The following is a 9,662-nucleotide window of genomic DNA, read 5'->3' on the forward strand; positions in this document are numbered from 1 at the left end:
GTGCATTTAGACATTATTTCGGTTTCAACCGAAACTGTGCATGTATGCTTTATTTCGGTTTTTACCATATGCATTATTTCGGTTTTAAACCGAAACTGTGCATGTACGCATTACTTCCTTTTTCTCATATGCATTATTTCGGTTTTCAAACGAAGGTGTCCATATGCATAATTTCGGTTTTTCTAATATGCATTATTGCGGTTTTCAACCGAAACTGTGCATATATGCATTGTTTGGTTTTTTGTTTACATGCATTATTTCGGTTTTCAACTGAAGCTGTGCATTAGAGTGGTTCAAAAAAGTTTTTTTTTGGAAGTTCGTAAACGCTACCTCAAATTATTGTTATTTTTGATAAAAAAAGAGAAACGTGTTTTTTTATTTTGAAAAAAAAAAGTTTTCTTAGAGGTCGCGCTTGTCGGTTTTTTATAAAAACGCTGATGTTCTCAATTTTTTATTTTCTTGACATGTTAAAATGCAGTTAAAAATACGGTTTTTACACATAATTACTCTGGTATTGGGGAACTTTCGCTTAATTACAAAATTCAAAATTCAAAATGGCGGTTATGAGTTTCAAACAAATCCAGTCATTTGTTTTCAAGTTGGTCGCCATTTTGGATCCACCATTTTGAATTTCGAAAAACTTACTTTAGATTCCTAATTAGCAACCCCAGAAACCCACTGGAAACATGTTTCAACCCTTGACAATGTTTAAAACGTTCAGTATCAACGTTTTAATTTTAGTACTTTTTTTTAATTTGATCGCCATATTGGATCCGCCATTTTGAATTTCGAAAAACTGACTTCAGATTCCTAATTAGCAACCCCAGAAACCCCCTGGTAACAAGGTCCAACCCATGACAATGCGTAAATCGTTCAGTATCAACGTTTTAATTTTACTAGTGTCTTTTCGAGAGCATATTTTCGAGAACTAGACCCATTCTAATTGTCCAAGACAGGTGTGTAATTAAGGGAAAGGTCCCCAATAATACCAGAGTAATTATGTGTAAAAACCATAATTTTAGCTGCATTTTAACATGTCGAGAAAATAAAAAAATTGAGAACGTCAGCGTTTTTATAAAAAACTGACCAGCGCAACCTCTAAGAAAACTTTTTTTTCAAAATAAAAAAATACGTGTCTCTTTTTTTATCACAAACAACAATAATTTCAGGTAGCGTTTATGAATTTCCAAAAAGAGTGTTTTTATGAACCACTCTACTGTGCATATATGCATTATTTCGGTTTTTTTCATATGCACAGTTTCAGGGGCACCCTGCGTAATGCATACATGCACAGTTTGGACTCAAAACCGAAGTAATGCATATAACAAAAACCGAAATAGTGCATACATGAAAACGAACTTCTTTCTGAGTAGGCGGCCTTCGGCCGCGCTTAGGGATTATAACCCTTACTAAGTAGAATTCTCCTTTCTGTGTTGCCGGAAAAGGGGGCCGGAAGTACTTTTGCGCAGAACTTCTTTCTGCGTAGGCGGCCTTCGGCCGCGCTTAGGGATTATAACCCTTACTAAGTAGAAGTAAATAATTCATATTAGAAAAAACGAAATTATCCATATGCATATGGCAAAAACCGAAATAAAGCATACATGCACAGTTTCGGATGAAAACCGAAATAATGCATATGTGAAAGACGAAGGTATGCATACATGCACAGTTTCGGTTGAAAACCGAAATAATGCATATAACAAAAACCGAAATAATGCATGCATGCACAGTTTCGGTTGAAAACCGAAATAATGCGTATGAAAAACCCGAAGTAATGCATACATGCACAGTTTCGGTTGAAAACCGAAATAATGCATATGAGAAAATACCGAAATTATGTATATGCATACTTTCGTTTTAAAAGCGAAATAATGCATATAAAAAAACGAAGTAATGCATACATGCACAGTTTCGGTTTAAAACCGAAATAATGCATATGGTAATAACCGAAATAAAACATACATGCACAGTTTCGGTTGAAACCGAAATAATGTCTAAATGCACAGTTTCCATATGCGCAATTTCGGTGCCCCGTTTCAGGGTGCCATTGCGCGTAAAAACCCTGCAGCTATGTTTTTTTGTACGTAAGTGAGGGCAATATTAAAAGCAACAACTCTTATCCATCTATGTATGTATATCGCAATGCTCGAGAACAGCTGAACTGATTTTTTTTTTTTAATTTCAGACACCTGCTGCAGTTGTTCAAAGAATGGTTATAGGCTAACAAAATTCTCGATATATAAAAGGGTGTGGAACCTCCCATACAAACCGAATTTTTCACACACCATATCTCTGGAAATAATCATGGTAGAGTTCTGAAACTTGGTATGGATATATAAAATCCATCGCATACTTTTGGAGAAAAATTGGAGCTATCAGAAAAGCCGAATATATCATACTGCATATCTGTGTTCATGGTAGGGTACTGGAATTTGGTATTGACGTATATGAAATGGATCGCATACTCTTGGAGAAAAATTGGAGCTATTGGAAAAGGTGGCGTGGCACCTCCTATACAAACCTAACTTTTCATATTGTATACCTCTGGAAATGTTCATGAAATAGTGATGGAACTTGGTATGGAGATATATGAAATCCATCGCATACTCTTGGAGGAAAATTTGAGCAACTGGAAAAGGGGCGCGGCCCATACAAACCGAATTTTTCATACTGCATATATCTGAAAGTGTTCATGGACGGGTACTGGAACTTCGCATTAACGTATTTGAAATCGATCGCATACTCTTGGAGAAAAATTGGAGCTATTGAAAAAGGAGAAATAACACCTCCCATATAAACCGAATTTTTCATACCGCATATCTCGGCCAGTGTTCATGGTAGAGTACTGGAACTTGGTATTGGCGCATATGAAATCGATCACATACTATGGGAGAAAAATTGGACAATGGAAAAAGGGCGTGGCACCTCCCTTTCAAACCGAATTTTTCATACTGCATATCTCTGGAAGTATTTATGGTAGAGTATTGGAACTTGGTGTGGAGATATATGAAATCAATCCCATATTCTTGGATAAAAATTGGAGGTATTGGTAAAGGGCGCTTGGCACTTCCCATACAAACCGAATTTTCATACTGCATATCTCGGCCGCTGTGGTGTAGTGGTAAGCAGTGCGCGCTTCCACTCCGCAGGACCCGGGTTCAATCCCTGGTCAAAGCAACATCGCAAAAAATATAGAAAAAAGGTTTTTTTCTTAACAGCGGTCGTCCGTCGGCAGGCAATGGCAAACCTCCGATTGTATTTCTGCCATGAAAAACAGCTTCTCATAAAAATACAATCGCCGTTCGGAGTCGGCGTAAAACTGTAGGTCCCTCCTCTTTGTGTGACAATATCAAGGCGCACGCCACAAGTCGGAGGAGAAGCTCGGCCAAACACTAACATATGTGTAAGCGCCCATCTATATATATATATATATCTGGAAATGTTCTTTGAAGAGTACTGGAACTTGGTGTGGAGATATATAAAATCAATCGCATACTCTTGCAGAAAAATTGGAGCTATTGGAAAAAGGTGCGTGGTACCTCCCATATAACCCGAATATTTCATACTGCATATTTCTGGAAGCGTTCATGGTACATTTTTTGAACTTGGTACGGAAATATATGAAATTAAACAAATTCTCATGGAGAAAAGTTGGAGTTATTGGAAAAGGGGCGGGGCACCTCATGTACAAAGCGAATTTTTCATCCTGTATATCTCTGGAAGTGTTCATGGCAGAGTACTTTAACTTGGTATGGTATGGAGATACTATGTATATGAAATAAATCGCATACTCTTGAGAAAAATTGGAGCTATTGGAAAAGGGGCGTGTGACCTCCCATACAAGACGAATTTTTGATACAGCATATCTCTGGAAGTGTTCATGGTGCAACACTGGAACTGGGTATGGAGATATATGAAATTAATCGCATATTCATGAAGAAAAATTCGGGCTATTTGAAAAGGGGGTGTGTCACCTCGCATATAAACCGAATTTTATATAATAAGAGTACTGGAACTTTATACGGGCGCGGCACCTGCCATACAAGTAGAACTTTTCTTATTGCATAACGCTAGAATTTTCATGGTAGAGTACTGGAACTTGGTGTGGAGATACACGAAATTAATCGCATAGTCATGGAGAAAATATGAAGCTATTGGAAAAGGGGGCGTGGCATCTGCCATACAAGCCGAATTTCATACTGCATATCTGTGGAAGTGTTCATGGTACAGTACTGGAACTTCGTATGTAGATATATGAAATCAATCCCATACTCATGGAGAAAAATGGGCTCTTTGAAATGAGGGCGTGGCAAAGTACAAACGTACTGACTTTTACTTAACTTTTAATGTGTATATAATTCTTCTGTAGGTATGTTTGTGAGTGAAATAATAAATGGCTGGAGGGATTTTAACAAAGTTTTGTGTGTGTGTTTGAGTGGGTCTCTGGATAGTTTAGTTTCAAAATCTAACGCGCCAGTTGGCGCTGAAGTTGAGCTATTACAAAAAATCTTTTTTATGATCCGATTTGGCGAATATTCAAAACGTGTGTTGGAAACGGTAAAGGCAGTCCAATTGCAAAAAAGAGTTGCCAGGTGGTGCTGAGCTCGAGTTATTACTAAAAATCGACAAGTGAGAAAAGGTGTCGTGAATGTCAGACTAAATCGACCTGTGGCACCATTGAGTATATCGAACTCTCGTGTGTTATGATTAGGGTAGCCAGATGCGCTGATTTAATCAGTACATTTGCGGATTTTTTCTATTGTACTGATTTTTATGAACCCGAAATCAGTACGCAAAATCGACTGATTTTTTGAGTTTTGAGATTTTTACATTTAATAAATATTTTTAAAAAACTGATATAATTGACATTTACTTGAGGGTAACATGTAACATGTGAGCAGATTAAAAGGATTAATTAAATTTAAGCCATTATTTAAAAGGATTTTTTTTCAGAGGAGGAAGCATCGAAAGCCTAACCCGAAAAACCGTCAGTGTGAGACTTCAACACACTAAACCGGCACCACCGTTAAGTATTTCGTCGGACACATGATTCCACCCACAGTTCGTCTTGGTTTGGTATTAAACCTACCCACCCCCTTGGTATTTTACAACTAGGAAGTTCGTTTCTAAGTCTACTAATGTCCCGGTACATCGATTTATTGCTGCTTATAAAATTGTTTGAGAGGTTCGCCGCCTTCGTGCCGTAACTGTTCTAGGAAAACGGGCTTTTTATCTGGCCTGAGCCAGAATTAAAATACAGAGGCCCCGCTGGCTTGGTTATGTCGTTCGAATGGACACCGACGCTCCAGCTCTGAAAGTATTCAACTCGGAACCCGCTGGTGGTAGCAGAAGAAGAGGGAGGCCCCCACTGCGATGGAAAGATCAGGTGGAGAAGGACTTGGCTTCACTTGGCGTTTCCAATTGGCGTCAGTTGGCACAGAGGAGAAACGACTGGCCTGCTTTGCTGAACTCGGCCAAAATCGCTTAGGCAGTTACAGCGCCAAAGAAGAAGAAGAAGAAGAAGAAGAAGAAGAAGAAGAAGAAGAGCCAGATAGAATGATGTGGCTGCTTCCAACCTCGCCTGTCGTTCTTGCCTACGCCTCACTTGGTCGCTGGTGCGAAGTTGCTGCACAACTAGGGCACACGTGGTGTCAGCTTGCAATTGTTTCGTTTCCTAGCATTTAGCAAACACACAACTACTTGGATTCAACCCAACATAGTAGCACTGTTTCAGGTACTTCACGATTTGCAGGTTTTATAGGAAAAGCTGGTTTCGCCATTAACAAACCTTATGGAAAGTAGCGACCGGAAATGACTTCCTGCAAAAACCTGCAGCTCGTGAACCACCTGGAACAGACTTAGGGCCGGTTACTCAATGTCTGGATAACACTATTATTATTATTAGTACGTCGGGTATACTCGCGCTGCGACCTAAAAGATCTATTGTGCTAAACCCTGATTGTGGTCACTCCAACCTTAGGCTATTCAAGAAATTAAGCACATTGGAGGGTGCCGTGTTCCAAATCTTGGATGGAGAAGACAATCGTTCCCCAAGGTGCATCAGTCTGCTATTCATGATACGCGGGCAGTCACACAGAATGTGCTCCGAGGTTTCCTCCGCCAGCCCACAGAACCTGCAGTCCGTCTCTACAGAAAGCCCCATTTTGTTTAGATGGTACCTTAACTTGCAGTGTCCTGTCAGGTAGCCTGTAATAGTCCTAAGACCCTCCCGGCTGAGTTCACGGAGTCTTTCTGAGTTCCTCTTGGAAGGAGTTATGAATTTCTTTGATTGTCTCATTCCCTTTGACTTACGCCAGTGGGCAGCAATCTGAGATTCCTCCCAACTCCTAAGTAGTTCTGCAGTGTATCCTATAGATGTACCACAGAAAGGCTCGGGACCATGCATTCGCGTTTGGGCCCCACGTTTTGCGAGATAGTCAGCCCTTTCGTTGCCTTCAAACCCTTCATGCCCAGGGACCCACCACAGCGTAACTCTATTATGGGCTCCTAGGCTATTCAGAAGAGTTTTACAACTGTCCACAAGCCTAGATGTCGTTTTAAATGAGTCTAAGGCCCTTAGTGCTGCCTGGCTATCCGACATAATATTTATTCTGGCCCCGTTTGTCCTTCTCCGAAGACATTCTCGAACACAGACTTCGATTGCGAAGATCTCCGCCTGGAATATGGTTGGGTATGAGCCCATTGGCAGACTTTTCTGGAACCTTGGTCCAAGCACGCCTGCCCCAGTACTCCCGTCTTCCATCTTTGATCCATCGGTATACCATACTTGGGACCCTTTGTCAATCATAGATATTATCGCTTTACAGCAGTCCCTTTCAGGAATTCTGACCTTGTAGGGCTTATCAAAGGATAATTTCGGTAGCATGATATCTGTGAGCTTGATAGCGGGATCATCCAGAAAAGGCTTGAGAACCTCCAAGTGACCCCAAAGATCTCCACTCTTCATGCTGATTACATTGGGCAGCCGTATGGAGCTCCAGCAGGCCTCCTTTTCTATCAGAATAGATAGAGGAGGAATGCCTGTAATTATACCGAGGGCATCCGTTGGACAGGTGCGCATAGCTCCTGTGATGGCCACACAGATCAAGCGGTGTAGCTTGCTCAAGGTGGCACACGCACTTGCTTTCTTTGCTTTTGGCCACCAGGCCAGTGCCGCAGCCGCATATGTGACAACAGGTTTCACGACCGTATTGAAAGACCAATACGTTAGTTTGGGTGATATTCCCCAAGTTTTACCATGGAGTCTCTGGCAGGCATAAAACGCCCTTGTAGCCTTGTTGGTAATGTTAAGGAGATGTGAGTTCCAATTGAGCCTTTTGTCCAGAGTTACCCCTAGATACTTCGCCTCTTCTGAGAACTCAATTTCTGTCCCTGCCAAAGTGGGTTTAGTCAAGTTGACTTTCCTTCTATTGGTAAATGGGACAACGGTGGACTTCTGCGGGTTTATTGACAATCCCTTTGAAGCACACCAGTCTTCCGTTAGACTGAGCGCAGCTTGCAATCTGGAACAAATTGTGTCCTCATGCCAGCCGACAACGTAGATGACTAGGTCATCTGCATATCCATATGCCTTGAATCCATTGCCATTTAGCTTTTCAAGAAGTTCGTCAACAACCAGAGTCCAAAGTAGGGGCGATAAGACTCCCCCTTGAGGACAGCCACGGGTGGCATTTACTGCTTGCCTGTCGTCTCCTAGTTCCGCTATTATGGTTCTGGACCTCAACATGCTTATGATCCAATCCGTTAGAAGGACAGGAATATCCTTTCGTATCATAGCTGTCGATATTGCTTCATAAGACGTATTGTCGAAAGCACCTGATATGTCCAGGAATGCACACAAAGCTATCTGTTTATACCGCAATGCCTTTTCAATGACTTGAGTTAGGCTATGTATTGCAGTAATAGTAGATTTGCCTGCCTGGCATGCGTGCTGACTCTGACACAGAGGCTTATTCCTGAGAAAGTTATCCCTTATGTGAAAGTCCATAAGTTTTTCTAGTGTCTTTACTAGAAAGGAACTGAGGCTAATTGGCCTGTACGCCTTTGGGAGTTGTGCTGAGTTTTTCCCCACTTTGGGTATAAAGACCACTTTGACTTCACTCCATGTTGTTGGTATGTGAGCAAGTAAGAGACTTGCTCTCAGCAATCTGACTAGTGGCCCTGATATTAAGCCCAAGCTCTGCTGCAGCAGGCATGGGAAGATACCATCTGGACCAGGGGATTTATATGCACTAAAGGTTGAAATGGCCCACGATATCTTTTCCACACTGACGATTCTTCCTGCTAGGCCTCTAGTCCTCCTGTTTGCGCACACAGCGTTCGCCGTGTTTGTCGAAGGACATGTGCCTTGTGGAATACATCCCGGGAAGTGGGTTTCTAGCAGAAGCCTGCTGGTTTCTTCCGGGGTGCCAGTGTAGGTACCATCTGGTCTTTTCAAAGTGCATAGGACTTTCGGATGATCTAGTTTAAGGGCCTTCTGAAGGCGATGCACCTCTGGAAGAGAGGAAATACTTCCGCAGTGCTCACGCCACGTAGCCCTTTTAGACCTTCTGAGCTCACAGTTGTAAGCGGTTAGGGCTGACTTGTAGGCGGTCCAGTCACCTGTTGACTTTGCCCTATTGAAAAGTTTCCTGGCTCTTTTCCTTAGTTTTCCGAGAGAATCGCTCCACCAAGGGACATCCCTTTGAGACTTCTTGGTTCTCAGTGGGCAGCTCTCTTCAAAACCTTGTTTAAGAACATCTTGGAACTTTCTCGCCTCGTCCTCAAGTTCATAGACGGATGAAATTGGTGCGGTAGAACCATTCACTTCCCGCTCTATGTGGAGGCGAAAGAGTTCCCAGTTTGTTTTTCTGGGATTTCTGTAAACATGGTTTGTTACTCTTTGGGCTTCTATATCGAATCGAATATGCCGGTGGTCCGACATAGATACCTCATTTGAGACATGCCAGTTTGAGATAAAGGTCGACAAGCTAGTTGAGGAAATTGTCAAGTCTAGAACCTCCCCTCTTATAGCATTGACAAAGGTCGGCTCATTACCCCGGTTAAGAATAAATAAGTTGTTCTTAGTGATAAATTCAAGAAATGACTCACCTCTAGAATTGGTGTCCGAGCTGCCCCAAACACAGTGATGGGCATTGGCGTCACAGCTCATTATTAGTTTCAGCTTTCTCCTTCTGCAGTACTCCTCTAGGGCTATTACTTCCCTTGTGGGCATCTCACAGCTGTCGCCTGGGAGGTAAGCTGAAGCGAGAACGACCTCTTGTTCTCCCATTTGAGTGGGCACTTTAGTCCATACAGCAGCTAAGTCCTGTTGTGTCAACTCTGTAATGCATGGAGTCGAAGACGTCGATAACGATGTTTAACCACAGATTAGTGTTAACCAGACATTGAGTAACCGGCCCTTAGTATTTCAAACTGAAGATGACTACTGCTGCTTTTGTGCTTCTTGTGCAATGTAAGTTATAAAAATTTGGAATAGGTACAAACTACCGACTCTTGGATATGATATACTTACAGTGACGGTCAAACCTGTAACATGGTTTAACATTTTTTATGTCAGCCATCGCTATCTTTCCATGTTTTAACGACTTTCATTTTTTGTTGTATATTCTTTTTGGTACACCTGAACTTCCTATCTCATA

The sequence above is a fragment of the Rhagoletis pomonella genome, unplaced genomic scaffold (genome assembly GCF_013731165.1).
Source record: "Rhagoletis pomonella isolate Grant_MI unplaced genomic scaffold, Rhpom_1.0 Rhpom_scaffold_00001, whole genome shotgun sequence".
In the NCBI taxonomy this organism is placed as follows: domain Eukaryota; kingdom Metazoa; phylum Arthropoda; class Insecta; order Diptera; family Tephritidae; genus Rhagoletis; species Rhagoletis pomonella.